Raw genomic sequence first — 16,541 nt, forward strand, 5'->3', positions numbered from 1 at the left:
CTGTCCCCATTGAAGTTGATGGCAAACTTCTCATTGACTTCAATCAGATCAAGCCCACAGAATGATTGTTTTAAAAAGAAAATAATTGGATATTTGGAGACAAGTTTTGTATTGACATATTCTTATTTCAAGTCCTTTGCATGAATCGCTAGGCAGAATTTGTTCTGTTTAGTTAACGTAGGAGTTTTAAAACCAGAAATTTCTCATCCTCGCCCCCCTCCCTCCCTGCCAATATGATCAAAATTTTTGAAAAACAGTACAGACTTCAAAGATATGTTAGAAAAGTCTCCAAGGGCTATTTAGTAAATATTGCTTATGTAAAAATAAATATTTGTTATTTAACAGCCAGGCTTCCAGATGCTGAAATGCCAATAAAGTAGTATTGGCAGCAAATCAACAGCGTTGGAACAGTGCAGTGCATGAGTATAACAAAAATTTAAGTACAGTGATCTTGGGAATAATTTCATTTCTTCTGACTACAATTCCTCAGCGTATGTTTTCTTTCATAACTTCCAGGTCACCACGTTTTCACTCTGATTTACTGTGCTGTTCAATGATGCCTCATTTGATGCTTGTTTCCAAGCCATCTTTAAAGGAGAAATTGGTAAAGACTAACAAAAAAGGAAATACGTACTAAATGGTTTGGAAGTAAACTGGATACTTCCAAATATGGGTAGCCTAACAACCACTCCATTTAAGGTTCTCACAGAGAATTCATATACAGCAGGAAAAGCCACATGTGTTTAAAAAGCCCTTATTAAAATACCTACAATATTAAAAATAATGAAAATGAGTTTGAAGATGCATTGACTGTTTACAGCTAGTTGAGAAATTGCTACCATGTTTTCACTGCATTAGAAGACTTAGTTAATTTCAGCAGTAAATAGTTCCTGCATTGTGGAATTACGTGAACAGGAGGTGTCATAAAAAGGAAAGGAAGAAGAAAAATGCAAAGACAATAAATATGAAAAAATGAAGTTTAAAGATCTTGAAAAATCAAAAATATTACAGAAACATTATGGAGCGGTGACATTCATTGCCATCAATTTTCTATGTTAAAACATTCTTAGCAAGCTCTATGTTTTTAACTTCCCTTCAATGCACCAGGGTCCAGAAATCTTTTTCTATAGCAGAATTTAGTTATTATGTATCTACTGCACTGCCAAAAAATGTCTCTAAACCCATGGCTGCTTAGAAGTTTTGAGTGCCAATGCGGTGTGTCGTATTGTGTATATATAGAATGTAACATGTTCTCTACCTTATGGAGCTTGTAGCTTAAGTCAGACACAAACAATTAAATTAAACATGTAATAAAATAAGTGACAGTGCAAGTTTGAATTGGGGGTTGTTGTCTTAGTGAGATCTTACTTGAAAGGCTTTATAGAGGTAGTTTTTAAAAAGAGAGTTTTAAAGGAAATAAAGTTGGTTATTTTAGGCTCGATCTTACTTTCAATTAAGTCAATGTCAAACCTCCCATTGACTTTCATTGTTCAACATCAGGCCTGTTATGTGCAAGGGATATAACTCTACAAAGCATTGAACACCTTCTGCGAAAATGCCAAGTTGCCTCACTTTCCAGTAATGTCAGTGGGAAGTAAAGGAAGTCAGGAGCATGTGTCAGGACCCAAGAAGAGGGAGGCAGTTCCAAGTACAAGGGATTCTTGCAGCATGAACCAATGTGTGAAGATGAGTGAGAGAGGGGTGGAAAGGGAGTGACTATCCAGGAAGCCTGGAAACAGTGTGAGTATGAGACAGAACAGAGCTGTGGGCAGAAGTGGAGCTGTGCATGCCTTCAGCCCATATTTATGCAATAAATGAAACGCAGAACATTTCAAATCTTAATTAACCCTCAACAGGGACTCAACAATCAAAAATGTTACACGGACATTATGGAGCTGTTAGATGCATTGCCAGCTCTTTTGTGTGTTAGAACAAGTACTATATCTTGTTTCCATTCTTGCAGAAAGCTGAAAAATAGTTTCAAAAGGAGGAGTTCACAAAACCCAAATTTCAATGATCTGCAAACTTTCTAGGGAATGGGTTTGATCATGCAGCAGATATGTGCGTGAGATGTATTTAAAATCAGATTCATACCGCTAATTTCTTCTTAACAATATTCCTTCAGGGTTCATGTTATTCCCAGTTGTGCAAATGACATCATTAGACTGCCAGGCAAATTGAAGCAATTATCCATTCACTCTTAACTAACACACACATTGACACATTTGCTTTTTGATAAGGAGGAATGATCTTTCAACTGGAAAAAAAGATTGATCACTGATGAAGTCTGTAACTGCAGCTTATGTAATTGCTGAGGAAATGACAATATCCAAAATAAATGAAGCCAATATTCTTTTACTTTAGGTATGCCATAGACAGAAAGCAGTGTCTATAGCAGGGGTTGGCAACCTTTCAGAAGTGGTGTGCCGAGTCTTCATTTATTCACTTTAATTTAAGGTTTCGCGTGCCGGTAATACCTTTTAATGTTTTTAGAAGGTCTCTCTCTATAAGTCTATATATTATATAACTAAACTAGTATTGTATTGTAAAATAAACAAGGTTTTCAAAATGTTTAAGAAGCTTCATTTAAAATTAAATTAAAATGTTGATCTTACGCCACCGGGGCTCAGGATTGGGGCAGGAAGTCTGGATGTGGGGAACTTACCTGGGCAGCTCCCATTTGGTGTGAGGGGTGCAGGTGGGAATGTGTGTGGGGGGGTGCAGGAGCTCCCGTTTGGTGCTCAGGATGGGGATGTGGGGGGTGCAAGAGACAGGATGTTGGGGGTGCATGGGGCGTGGGGGGGCTGGGTGTGGGATGGTGAAAGAGTCAGGGCAGAGGGCTGTGGGCATGTGAGGGGGTGCAGGTGTCAGGGCAAGGGGGGCTGGGTATGTGTGGGATTGCCAGTATCGGGGCTGGGGTCGTGGGGGTATGTGTGAAGGAGTCAAGGAGAGGGCTGGGTGTGTATGAGGGGGCACAGGACTCAGGGCAGGGGTCTGGGGTGTGTGTGGGGCTGCAGGACTCAGGGCAGGGGGCTGGGTATGTGTGAGGGGGGTCAGGGCAGGGGGCTGGGTTTGTGTGAGGGGGGGTCAGGGCAGGGGGCTGGAGGGGATATGCCCCTATTCCACCACCCCGCCTTCCCCAAGGTCCTGACCCCACTTCTCTGCCTCTGCTGTGAGCAGCGAGCACGCTGACTCTGCTCCTTCCCGACCCCCTCCCTCGCAAGGGCCATCAGCTGATCGGCCAACAGGGAGGGAAGGATGGAGAGGTGGCGGAGGGGCAGGAACCCAGCACACTATGGGAAGAGGTAGGGGAGCCAGCAGGACCAAGCTTCTGGGGCAGGGGGAGCGGAGGGCAGAGAAGAGCGGGCCAGGCCAGGCTAGGCAGGATTTTAATGGCACGCTGCTGCCTGCCAGGACTCCGGCCGGCAGCAGCGTGCCATTAAAAATCTGATCGTGTGCCGTCACGTGACGTAGGTTGCTGACCCCTGGTCTATAGCATCAGTGAAGAAAACATTAGCATATAAAAACACTTTCCATATAAAAACTCCCTGGACAGAGACAATAACTGATCATTGACAAACAAATATTATTTACTAAGCATTAGAGTGATGTTATAATATCTTTATATTTCAGTGTATCATACAGAGACATGCAGGGTGAGGAACCCCATAAAGCCAAGCATGAATCGTGGTTGCAATGACTAAATATATGTGGCAGTAGACAAGGCATACACAGCATAGAGATTTCCCATAAACACCACACACAAATAATATACGTAATAATAATTAATAACAATGAACCCAACTGGCAGTAAAGGCACTCTTCTGCAAGGTGCATGCCTTTCTCATGCAAATAGTCCCATTGAAGTCAAGGTGATTACTTGTGTGAGTAAGGAATACTGCTGTGAGAGAGACTTTGTGCTAAAGATGCATACGTCACTCAGTGAGACTGATTAACAGGGTGCTTTGATTTAAAGGAAAGGAGTTTTGTTACATGTCTGTATATTTCCCTTTGAATCTTGTTGTTAGGATTCTTATGCTGATGGTTTTAGTTCACTGACTATTGGGATTCTATAGGCTTATTGCCTGTGTTTATAATAAAGTTAGTTTAGCTGTATGATTATTGTTAAGGTTTTTTGGCAAAGGTTACTGTGATGGGGTGGACTAGAACCAAAGGTCCCCTGCTGGAGGCCTCAAGGTCCTGCCACATCCATCCCAGGAAAGGAGCAGTGGAGAGGTCCTCCAAGTGGGCTAGAGTGGATGTAGGGGACACAATCAATCAGAGAGGCTGTGCACCCAATCAGAGCCCAGCTGGCTCATATAAAAGGAGGTGCAGGGCCAGAATGAATACAGTCTGCTTGTGGGGACTGGGGGAGCAAGAGGTGCTCCTGGCTGGCTGCAAAGGCTAAGACAGGAAGTTGCTGGCAGGGACCCAGGAAACGAGGAGATAGATTCTGGCTGGTTGCTAGGACTCACTTAAGACAGGCTATGGGGAAATGGCCCATGGAAATACAGTTAGGGATGTGGCACGTGGCTGTTAATTAGAGGGTCCCTGGGCTGGGACCTGGAGTAGTGGTGGGCCTGTTTCCCCCCCTACACACTGTGGAAATATTATTGTCTCTCTCCACCTCGGCCCCCCCGCTCCAGAAAGGAGCTGATCTAGACTGACCCAGTTGGAGATCTGAGGTGTAAAGGGCATGCAAAGAGCACCCAGGGAGGAAGCCTTGGGTGTACTGCTCCACCCCAGAGCAGGAACCTTCATATGTAATCTGTCCAACTAGGGTACTGAGATAGGCCCTGTTGGCCTAATGGCAGAGGCTTGTTTCCATTGTAGTCCTAGACTACAACAGCAAGACCTATGCATGGGAGCTCTTCAGAGCAAGTGGGAACATGAAGAGTGAAGGTCCACTGGACTGTGGCTTGTGCTTCTACTACAGTAGCAGCTGTGGACTGATGCTCCCAGACACTGTGGTGGGTGCTCAGGATTCCATTCCTCAATCTTCTATATCTACAGCTGTGAAATCATTGTGTTAAAAATGAATAAATACACATGTGAGCCTGCCCTTCTTTACTGAGTCTGACTAATTAACTTCTCTTTGAATGTTACTCTTATTTATCCCTTTGTTTGCTTTTTTAACCAGTGTATAAAATGTCTCTGCCCACATGGGGGCTAACACCTTAACAGCCCCAGCCAGAGGGCTGCATGTTTAGAATGTTCAATATAAAATTGACTGTGGATGTTAAGAGGAAGATCAATAAAACAAGGTGTATAACACGTCTTTTTGTATTACTTTTTCATAGCCAAGCTAAAGCTAGCAGAAAATGCTTTATCTGCTCATTAGCCCAATGTTCCATGGAATGAAGTATTTCCCCAGCCATAAAACCCAGGTATATCAGCTGGCGTGAGAGAAAGCAGTAAGGGAGAAGTAACTGAAATAGCCAGATGTAAGACAAAGTTTCATTTATATCCTTTCTCTCTAGTGGCCCTTTGGGGACAGAGTGAGAACTACTTCTGTCTCAGAGACTTGGGTTCAGCACTCCGTCTGGGCTGTTTAAGGTGTGGCCCTCTTGCATGAGGAAGTGAATGTGAGGCCTGGTCTACACTGCGCGTTTATACCGAATTTAGCAGCGTTAAACCAATTAAACCCTGCACCCGTCCACACAACTAAGCACTTTATATCGATATAAAGGGCTCTTAAAACCGATTTCTGTACTCCTCCCCAACGAGGGGAGTAGCGCTGAAACCGGTATTGCCATGTCGGATTAGGGTTAGTGTGGCCGCAATTTGATGGTATTGGCCTCCGGGCGGTATCCCGCAGTGCACCATTGTGACTGCTCTGGAAAGCCATCTGAACTCGGATGCACTGGAAAGGTAGACAGGAAACGCCCCGCGAACTTTTGAATTTCATTTCCTGTTTGCCCAGCGTGGAGCGCTGATCGGCACGGACTGTACAGGAGATACTAGATCTGATCGCTTTATGGGGAGACAAATCTGTTCTATCAGAGCTCCGTTCCAGAAGACGAAATGCCAAAGCATTTGAAAAATCTCCAGACTGAGGCCACAGCAGGGACTCAACACAGTGCTGCATGACAAGCATAACGGAAAGCCAAAGAATCAAATGGACGCTCATGGAGGGAGGGAGCGGGGACTGAGGACTCCAGCTATCCCACTGTCCCTGCAGTCTCCGACAAGCATTTGCATTCTTGGCTGAGCTCCCAATGCCTGAAGGGTCAAAAACATTGTCCTGGGTGGTTCAGGGTATATCTCGCCAATTTAGCCCCCTCCCTCCCCGTGAAAGAAAAGGGAAAAAAATCGTTTCTCGCCTTTTTTCAATGTCACCGTATGTCTACTGCATGCTGCTGGTAGACGCGGTGCTGCGGCGCTGAACAGCAGCATCCTCTCCCCTTCCTTTCCTGATGGCAGACGGTGCAAAATGGTCTCATCATCCCGTGAGTGCTCCTGGCTGACCTTGGTGAGGTCGGCCGGGGGCACCTGGGCAACAATGGGAATGACTCCTGATCATTCCCGGCAGACGGTGCAAAAAGATTGAAAACCGTCCTCATCATAGCAACTGGGGGCTGAGCTCCATCAGCCCCCCCCTTTCATGTCTAATGAAGAATCTGTACTGCCCGGACTATCATAGCAGCGGGAGGCTGCCTCCCCCTCATTTTCTCTCACTAAAAAGTCAGTGTTTCTTATTCCTGCATTCTTTATTACTTCATCACACAAATGGGGGGCACACTGCCATGGTAGCCCAGGAGGGTTGGGGAAGGAGGGAAGCAATGGGTGGGGTTGTTGCAGGGGCACCCCCTAGAATGGCATCATCATTTCTGCGGGATCTCTGGGGCTCTGACCCAGAGCGGCTGTGCTCTCTGGTTCTCTAGTACACTTGCCCCATATACTAGGCAGGATTGACTCTATTTTTAGACAAAACATAAAGAAGGGAATGACCTGGGGAGTCGTTCCCAGTTTTGTCCATGCACCCCCGGTCAACCTCAGCGAGGCCACCCAGGAGCACCCATGACAGCAGCAGATGGTACAAAAGGACTGATAAACGTCATCGCCAATTTCCAATTTCCAATTGCAGAGTGGGTCTCCCTGATGTTTATTCACTAAAATAAAATAAATGCAGAAGGTCTCATTTTCATTCTATTTTGAAACTCAAACAAATTGCATAACATCTATGTTTTTCACAAAAAATAATGCTTTTTTTCTGGGCCATTATGGAACAAAATTATAATTAACAAATTTCTTAACATCTGAGAATACCCCCATTGGCTGCTATCCTATAGGATTAGGCATTCATGAGTGCCACAATAAATTACTTAGAATCTGCACCATCTGTAGGCCCTGTTCATTTTTAATCTACTGTATATAGCTTTGTCCTCCTTTATTAAAACTTCTCTGCTTCGGGCAAAAACAGGGCCTAGCTCCTGCCATTGAACTTCATGCATGCCCCAAAAGGAGGGTTGAACAATCATGCAGCCAATTATTCCTCCCTTCAGCATCTTCTGGCCACGGGCTTTAGATCTGCTTCATTCCTGAGTTCTATTCAGTAACAATGAAATAATGGACCGACAAGGAGCTAATCACTGTTAGTTTGAGGGGTTTTTTTGAGTAAATGAGTGTACTGTCTCTTTCTTTTTGGTTCCTTTAATTATTATAATTACTATGTTATGCATCATCATCAGGGTTGGCTGAGGCCTGGTGGCAGACTGCCGGATGCTCTAGGTCATGATGAAGTAAGCAAGGGTTGAGAAGGATGCAGCAGAGCGGGACATATTTGGCCCAGTGGCTTCCAAGTGAATGACTTTATAGGAGGTTTGTGTGCATTAGTCCTAAGCTGTATCCTCATTATCTTGTTGTAGTGGGCTGTAAAATGCATGCAAAACAGGACATCTCAATTTCCCCAGCCCAGGGGTTTACGGTTTTCCTTACACCTTTCTTTGTGTGCTATCCATATTAATGCTCTCCCAGTTCGTCTCTCATAGTCTCCCTCTCATAAGACATGTTGGAATGTTGCATTAAGTTAGCCAGCCACCAGAGATGGAGCAAAATCAGTGTGTCAGTTAGACAGCAATCATTGTCATATTGTGGGTAAAATCACTGCAGCCAAGATGACCTGGCAAATCTCCAGGAGCAACAAATCAAGAAACCCAGTGTCTCCTTTCCAAGAACTTTAGTCTGTTCACACAAGGAGAGTAATGGAAGCTCTGACAGCACTCAAGACAGCTGCCTGAGACTCTTCTCTTTGCCCTCCGCAACCAGTGAATGTAGATTGAAACGGAGATTAACTTTTGACAAATTGTATAATCTCTCTGTGCTTTAGTTTCTCCATCTGTAAAATGAAGGTTACAATTATTGTGTAGTCCATACGAGGGTTCAGCTTAGTTCAAGATTGTTTATAAAGAAATTTTGACATCTACAGATGGAAGACAATCTACAAGTACAATGTATTCTTAGTCATGTAGCTACGTTACTATATGTTGATTTAAGGAATGACATAAACATACTATCTTTTAAGAATAAATAGTAAATTACTCAGAATGGGTTGTTTTGATATTCCCTCATAAAAACAGATGAATGGGGTTTTGCCACTCAAACTTTTCCTAAATGATTTTTATATCTTATTTATTTATTTTTTAAAAAGTTGAGTCCAAGAACCAGACTGTAATTCAATAAAAATAGTCATACCTGATTGGAATTCCTGCTAATTCATTAATGGTTACATTGAATAATACATTGAACTTTCTATAGCTGAACTAACTCTTAACATTATCCTTACATAGGCAGAAAAGCCTGATTTTGTTAGCACTCTTATCAAATTTATAGCTGTGCAATTCTATTGACTTCACTGGGGTCATTCCTGATTTATATCAGCACACGTGAGAGCAGCATAAGGCTGAGAGACTTTTTTTCTGATACACCAAAAATTCTACGTCTGTTTTATGTATATCGAAAGGCAATGCTTATTAAAAACAAGCAAACAAACAAACAAACAAAAGAGCTGAGTCACTGTTCTTCTAGGAAATTAAATATTTATTGATGTACTACATGGGATTGTCAACTGCTTAAAGTAAAATAGAACTTTGAACCAGCTGCATAATTTGGTGGAACATAAAATATGGCTGATGCATCCACACAATAAATCAACTGACAGCAAAGAGTGAGAGGTGAAGCCCATAATGACGTTTTCCTTCTTCCAATGTAGTCTTCAAAGACTTTTTTGATAACCTTTGTCAGCTGTGGCAACTACAGATTTAGTCAGCATGAACTCTTAAGACCTTTGATTTCATGAGCTTGGGTTAGTTTTAATGCATTTAATACATCACCTTCTCTGTCAAGCCCTTAATATTTTTCCTTTTCTGCCCTTTTCCATTGGTGAAGTAGAATTTTGGATTGATTTCTTCATTAGCCCCTTAAATATATACAGAGAAGAGTCAGGTAGATTGCAAGTTTCCCGCTCTCTGTAAATTCATATAGACTGTAGGCTCCACCACAGTACTTCACTGATATACATTTTACTCTTCTTATTGGTGTGATATATAACTGTTTTCTTATTTATTAACATGAACAAATGTGGAAATCAACACATGGACTAGAAATATCTGTATTTACAATCTATTATTCTCAGACCAAAAGTTCTGACAACACAAAGAAAGGGGGATTTTATCTTTCTGTGTCTCTTCAATGACCTTTATTGGCATGGCAGTTGGGGCTGAGTATGGAAAACACCAGAGTGGCAAGAGGTGAGCGCCTCCATCAAGTTGATGATTTGATTTAAGAAAAATTCTGCTTTTCCCATCAGGTTTCTATCTGAGGGAATCTGACAGACCAGAGAAGCCATGCGATGCCAAATTAATTCTATAGCTACTTGGAACCTGCTGAGTTTACACTCAGAAGTCAGATGAGGAAAAACTAATTTTTTTTTCATCAAGAGCCATTGAAAATGTAAGTTATAGCAATATATAGTAAAAAAGTATGCTGCTGTTTTGGGGATTGATGGGCTGTGAAGGGAATTGAGGAATTCTGAGTTACTTATAAATAGTTTTCTTACAACATTAAAGGTTAGAAACACCAATGCTGTAACTCCATTAAATTCAATAGAGCTATGTCCATGGGCATCCGTGACTGTGCCCCTAAATTATTTCCTTTTGCAGTCCTAAGGTTTCTGTTAGATTTCTAGTTCTTCCTGCTTCTGGTAGGCTTGGGAATATTATACCAAGAGAATAGATTTTTGACTTTTACCTACACAGTCACAGATGGGACCTGCATTTGCCCAGGTATGTGAAAACTTAGAATAACACAAAACAGCTAAACAGTTTGTAATCTCGATAAAAGATCAATTTAAGTTAAACTGAGTTGGGACAAAGGCTAGAAGGAGTCACAAAGGATTTATTTTGTAGGAGGGTACTTCTGTCCCTAATTTGCAAACTGTTGGCTATAATGAAAAAACCCTGAAACGTCACACTAAGTGTGTATTGTACAAAATGCCTTATTTTGTAGTTCTGCATAGTTAGGAATGTGCTAACGCTCCCTTAAAACAAAAAAGACCACAAAAAGGAAAGAGTTTCCAGCAATTTAGGTATAGGTACTTCCCTGAAAGAACCACCCTTTGCCATTTTATTTTTAGTGAGATGTATTTTAATGCTTTTCTTTTTACTTTGTGTTAACAGCTGCCAAAGAACACAGTATATTGGAGTCTAAAAATGGGGTGGAGGGGAGAGAGAGAGAGAATGAGAGAGAGAGAGAGAGAGAGAGAGAGAGAGACCTTCCTCAGAAGCTTGATCATTTCACCTTCACAATAAAAGAAAAAAATGTGATTTCTAAAGAAATCAATAACCTGGCTCCTTTTTTTTTTAGTTCTGTGTTGCCCCCTCGATCCCTTGACTTCATGGCACGCTGTGATATTATCTGTCTCACTGCAGAAGACAACAATAAGAGGGCTGTCAGGATGACATACACAGAAAACCAGTAGTTTACTATTAAACAAAGGACTTTCCTCAAACTATTTAAAATGTTTCCGCTTTCTCATGTGTATGTGTTGTGTTTTACTCACTAGTGCTCACAGATGGAGGATGGAGGGATGGAGGTAGAGGGAAACATAGCTAGAAGTGTTATCAAATCTGGCATTTGCAGGGTCCATGGTGATGAGCTCCCCACAGCTGTATGTGGTGGTCGGAGGCTCTACAGATGTAGAAACCAAAGGGACTATAAATCATACACATACAGGGCCAAAACCCCATTGACTATCCAGGATTTGAGTCTCACTCCATTTAGCTAAACTGTCATATTTGGCAGGATGTTGTCAATTGAAATTCCTGAAATGGAGTTGTCAAACAGGGAGAGAAAACAGGACCATTCAGTAGATGATCCCCTGGCCCTCCATGAAAGGGGAATTAAGACAGGGAGCTCACTTGGGCATCATCCAGAGTAGCATTTAGACATATGGTATTAGAATGTCTTAGCGAACCCAGTTGAAAAGTGCAGTGTAATAAAGAAGTGTGTAATTTAACATATGCTGCATTGGTCAAGTTAAAGTTTAGGGTGTGTCTACACTTGTGGCTTTACATGTGTCAAACCATGGGTTCAAGTATCAGAGGGGTAGCCGTGTTAGTCTGGATCTGTAAAAGCAGCAAAGAGTCCTGTGGCACCTTATAGACAAACAGACGTTTTGGAGCATGAGCTTTCGTGGATGAATACCCACTTCGTCGGATGCATTGTTGTTACCCGTACCCCCAGCATCCTCGCTGAAAGCTATTAGATGTGAGTCTAGGAGAGTGTAGAATGCAAGGTAGCATGCCTGCCTGGGGCACCGTCTAACTGCCCACCTGCCCACTTTGTGATGTGAATGTAGCAAGTTTGCCGTGAACTGCCCTTGAGTCTGTCAGTGGTGGGCAACCTGTGGCCTGCAAGCTGCATGTAGCCCAAGAGGGTAATCTGATTCCAGGCCGCAAAACATTTTGCTGACATTGACCGTCCAGAGGCTTGGCCCCCCGCAGCTCCCAGTGGCCAAGGTTTGCCATTCCCGGCCAATGGGAGATGCAGGAAGCGGTGGGCCGTAGGGACGTGCTGGCCCCTAATTCTGTTCCTACCTTTCAGACTCCTTAGTCACCACCTTCTTTTTCTCTATGGCCTGGAAGTTATCTAATGTTCACATTCTCTTGAACAATATTGGACCCTCCTCTTTTGTGCAAGTGGATTGCTGGGACAACTCACTCCACCTAACTCCTGCTATTTAAAAAACAATTTCTATCCTCCAGAATGCTACAAGTTGGTTGGAGAACACCATCAGTGTGCTGGTGTCCATCTGGCATGCCTATATGCAGATAAATTATTTTGGAAGGAGCTATGTGATGGGGTGTTCACTCCACACAGGAGAAGAAGGGGTTAAAGTGGCCAGATGGGCCAATTAGCGGCCAAGGCCACACCTGGAGGAGTAGCTAGGGAGCACAGAGTTGATTAAAGGCAGCTCAGCTGGCAGGAATAGAAAGGGCATATAAAGCCCAGGAGATGCACAGACAGGGCTGCTGGGAAAGACTGCAGGAAGGCAAGCAGCAGCAGCAGCTGCCACCGCCACCGCCACTGCTGCCGCCGCCACCACCACCACCACTCCTTGGGAAGATATTTTTGGGGCTGGTACTCCCAGATAAAGAAGGGTAACCAGGTGTGGTAGGAAGGAGTCCAGGGAAGGAGCAGTGAGGGCTGAGATAGGAAAGCCCAGAACTGCTGAGCTGAGGGTCCCTGAACTAGAATCAGGAGTTGAGGGTGGACCTGGGTTCCCCTACCAGCTATTGGGACAGTGAGAGGTAAGACTGCCTAGAACTGATAGGGAGAAGGACTGTTGCTATGCAAGAAGGGCGGAACACTGAGTAACCCGGCCAGAGGGCTGAGTCACAAAGAGGACAGTGTAATTCTTTGAATGCGAGAGGAGCTTCAGACCTGTGAGAGAGACATAACAATATCATACAAGACATGGAATGGGGCATTGACCTCAAGAGCTAATCCCCAGAGTAACCAGGAGGAGGTGCTAGACCAGCAGTGACTGGTGCACCCCATTACAAGCTCCACATAACAGTCATCTCTATTAGAAGATTTCCAATTTGCTAGCTGAGCAGGGAATTCACTGAACAGTGGTGCAATGCAAAGAGAGGGTTAAATACCTCAAATCCCTGAATCAAAAGGCAAAGGATGCACATGCCTCTCCTACAGGGAACTTGACAGGGTGCTTAGCACCACCCCTAGCACGGGTCCCACCATCAGCCAAAATATTATCCTGAACCATGAGGGTCTTATTGTGAGGCAGGAGGAAGGAGGTGGCCATGGTATCAGGTGGCAGTACAGGGGACTCGCATTCCCAGGAGTTGTCCACAGAACTTGATGCCACCATGGAGGCCACACAGGATGGATGTGAGGATGTTCCTGACAGATTTTCTCAGTACCTCTTCAGGGAAGGAGAGACAGACCAGACTGTGGAGATGGAGTCTGAACAGACTGTGGAGGAGGGACAGGATACTGATTCACAGCCTGGTAAGTCAAACAATCATATATTTTATTATCATGGATATGTACTTCATTTGGGTTTATTACCGCAGAATTTCTGTGTTATAACAAATAATGTAATTGTTCTGGAGGAGGGTGTTTTATGCTAGGGGATTGTGTGCTTATCTTGGGTGGTGGGGTGCACTTCGGACCCTCATATGGTACCTTCCTTCGTACAACACACTGAACTCCCATTACCAGGTGAGTTATCCAAACTGGATGCCAAGCGAGAAAGGGAAAAAATATATTGTTGTTTATCATGTGTGGCAGCTGGTTAACCTCCAGAGGGAACCTTTCCACAAGGCTTTGCCCTCTACCCCTTTCCACTATGCTCCCACCATGCCTCCAAGGTATCCAAGATGGATGCCAAGTGTGGGGAAAAGTAACCACAGCTATGTAAACTTAACATTCTTTGCTTAATATTTAGTATATAATTAAATCATCAAAAGAATATTACATGGTGCACTCGCATGCATGAGTTAACAAATTTTCCAGTAATCCTTTTTTTTTAAATATCAAAATTGACTACGTAATATTTTTGGTGTATACCTTGGCTAACAAGGTATTGCCCCATATACTAGTGCTTGTGAGTCCTTGTATCTGCAGGAACTCTTAAAGTTCATTGAGACATTGCTGCTTGTTCATTGCTTGTTAATGGAACTGATGTGTCCGTTGGGTAACACAGTATTGTCCTATTTAATAGTGCTAATAAGCCTGTGAAATGGCAAAAAAATAGTAAATTGTGACAGTCTTTGTGGCTGTCATTGGGTGCTGTTCATTTGCCCTGTTAAGGTTGCATTCTTCTTTAGCTAGCCAGTATTTGTCTCATGTAGAGGTGATGTATGTCCATTGAACGTCCATTTTTGTTTTCCTGAACTCCATGAAAGGCCTTTACAGATAATTGCTCATGCAACATGCATTGTGCTCTGACTCACCATGCTTTCCCTCTTGACAGGGTTGGGGTATTGAGGTAATTAATTTAGCCAGTGGTGAAGGTATGTCTGTGACTGCAGACATTGGTCAGTTTTCATCTTGATTTCATTCCACTCCTGGAACATAATGTCAGAAAACTTGTCATGGAACAGAAATTCCATGTAGATTTCTGGGAAGAGAACTTTCTTGGATTATGCTGGTAGCTAACTAGGCTGCTCCACTCAGTGAATACAATTTTGTTATCCATCCACTAAAAAGCTCCAGTGCATAAACCGATGAGATCCCACCACTTGCCTCAAACAGCCCTTCTTTTTTTCCATGCGGATGCTTTAAAAATATTTGTTTTCCAATAGTGTGCCTGCCTGGAACAAAAGTCAGATAGCTCATTGGTGATTGTCTTTTAGGATGGTTTTCACCCTTCCTTTCCAAAGCAAGTTACAATATTCCCAAACCTTTCTGGTGCTATTTACCATACTCTGTCTGTGTATGCCTCACACTTTCAATGCCAGAAATGAGAATGTCTGCACATGAGAAACAATGAGGGAGCAGTTTCTAAGCATTCCATAATGATTCATATTGTGGCCTTCGGTATAGAATTAAAAGCAAGTTTGGTTACTTTGCAATTAAGCTTAATTGCACAATCATTCACTGTATGTTACTTTTTCCTGTGTTCCCTAGTTGCACTCTTCCAAATTTCTGCTGAAGAACTGATTAATAAATATTTTGTTATTTTTAGTGTTGGGGGCTGTATATGTTTTCCCCTCTCCCCCATATTCTACAATTAATGTTTCTATTTTTATTAACTGAAGCTCTTTGTGACTTATGCTTATTTGTGAAAAGCATAGCGAGAGTTCTAAGTGACAATAATTAATGGGTTTAGTATCACAGCAGAAGAAATGACACATACAGCCCCATCCAATGCACCTGTTATCAGACACCTATGCAACCTTGTATGGTTCCTGGATTCATCCCCATTAACTTTCTAGGTGGAGAACCCATCAATCCACTAGCCACAAGACAATGCACATTGGGGTATCATCACTCACAAGGGGAACTCGTAGCGTGTGCTGGACTCTGGGATGACAATGCCTCCCCTCACATTAAAGTTCACTTCTCCCTCTCCATCCATGCAGTCAGTCCAGGGTTAATAGATAACAGAGGGAACAGTGGGACACAATTTACTGTAGGCAATTAGTATCCATGGCCTTGACAGTTTTTACGCCATGTTGTGTGCTGGGCTCTGAGGTGGGAAAGGGCCCTCAGCATTATGGTGCCCTCCCCTCTCTTCCACCCAGAAAGAAAGGCATGCATTGGTAACAGATATTGGAAAACTGGCAACAGAAGTAACATTTATTAACAATTCACAAAATGTAGGGCAACAGGACAGCCTCAGATTTCATTAACTTCACCCCGAGGTGCATAAATGTGGGCACAGAGAGTATACCTTACTTCCCTTGAATACGAAGAAACAGCTCCAGAGAGGACAGGTGTACTTTCTGATTGCATGTACCTGGCCTGCAAATCGGTGGAGTCTTCAATCCACACCATGCACAAGTGTTTACCTGCATTCTTGCAGGTGTTGTGCAGGGCGCAGCAAATCACAATCATATGGACAGCATTGACCAGTGGCATCCAAATGTTCTGTAAATCAGGCCATGCCTGCCAAGGGCACACTTCACAACTATCCTGGAACCGCTAAGCATGTAATAGAAACTTCTAGAAGGTGCTGTGTTGTCAGGATCTGGTTTCATGAGCCATGTTAGGAGTGGGTATGCAGAGTCCTCCAAAATAATAGTAGGCGCCAACACCCTGTTGATGACATTATTAAGAGGAAACAAGGTGCCAGCTTCTCCCAGGAGATAATGTCCAAATCTCCTGAAAACACTTGTTCCATGCACTTTGCCAGTGCTACTCACAATGGTGTTTATGAACCTATCGCTCTGATCCACCAAAGCATGCAGAATTATGAAAAGTACCCTTTGGGGTTTACATAGTCTCTTGCTCCCCGTGGAAGGCAAGTTATGGGCACGTGTGCCATCAGTGTCCCTGGTGCAGTTGGGAAACCC

Source organism: Mauremys mutica, chromosome 14, assembly GCF_020497125.1.
Source record: "Mauremys mutica isolate MM-2020 ecotype Southern chromosome 14, ASM2049712v1, whole genome shotgun sequence".
NCBI classification, from domain to species: Eukaryota; Metazoa; Chordata; order Testudines; family Geoemydidae; genus Mauremys; species Mauremys mutica.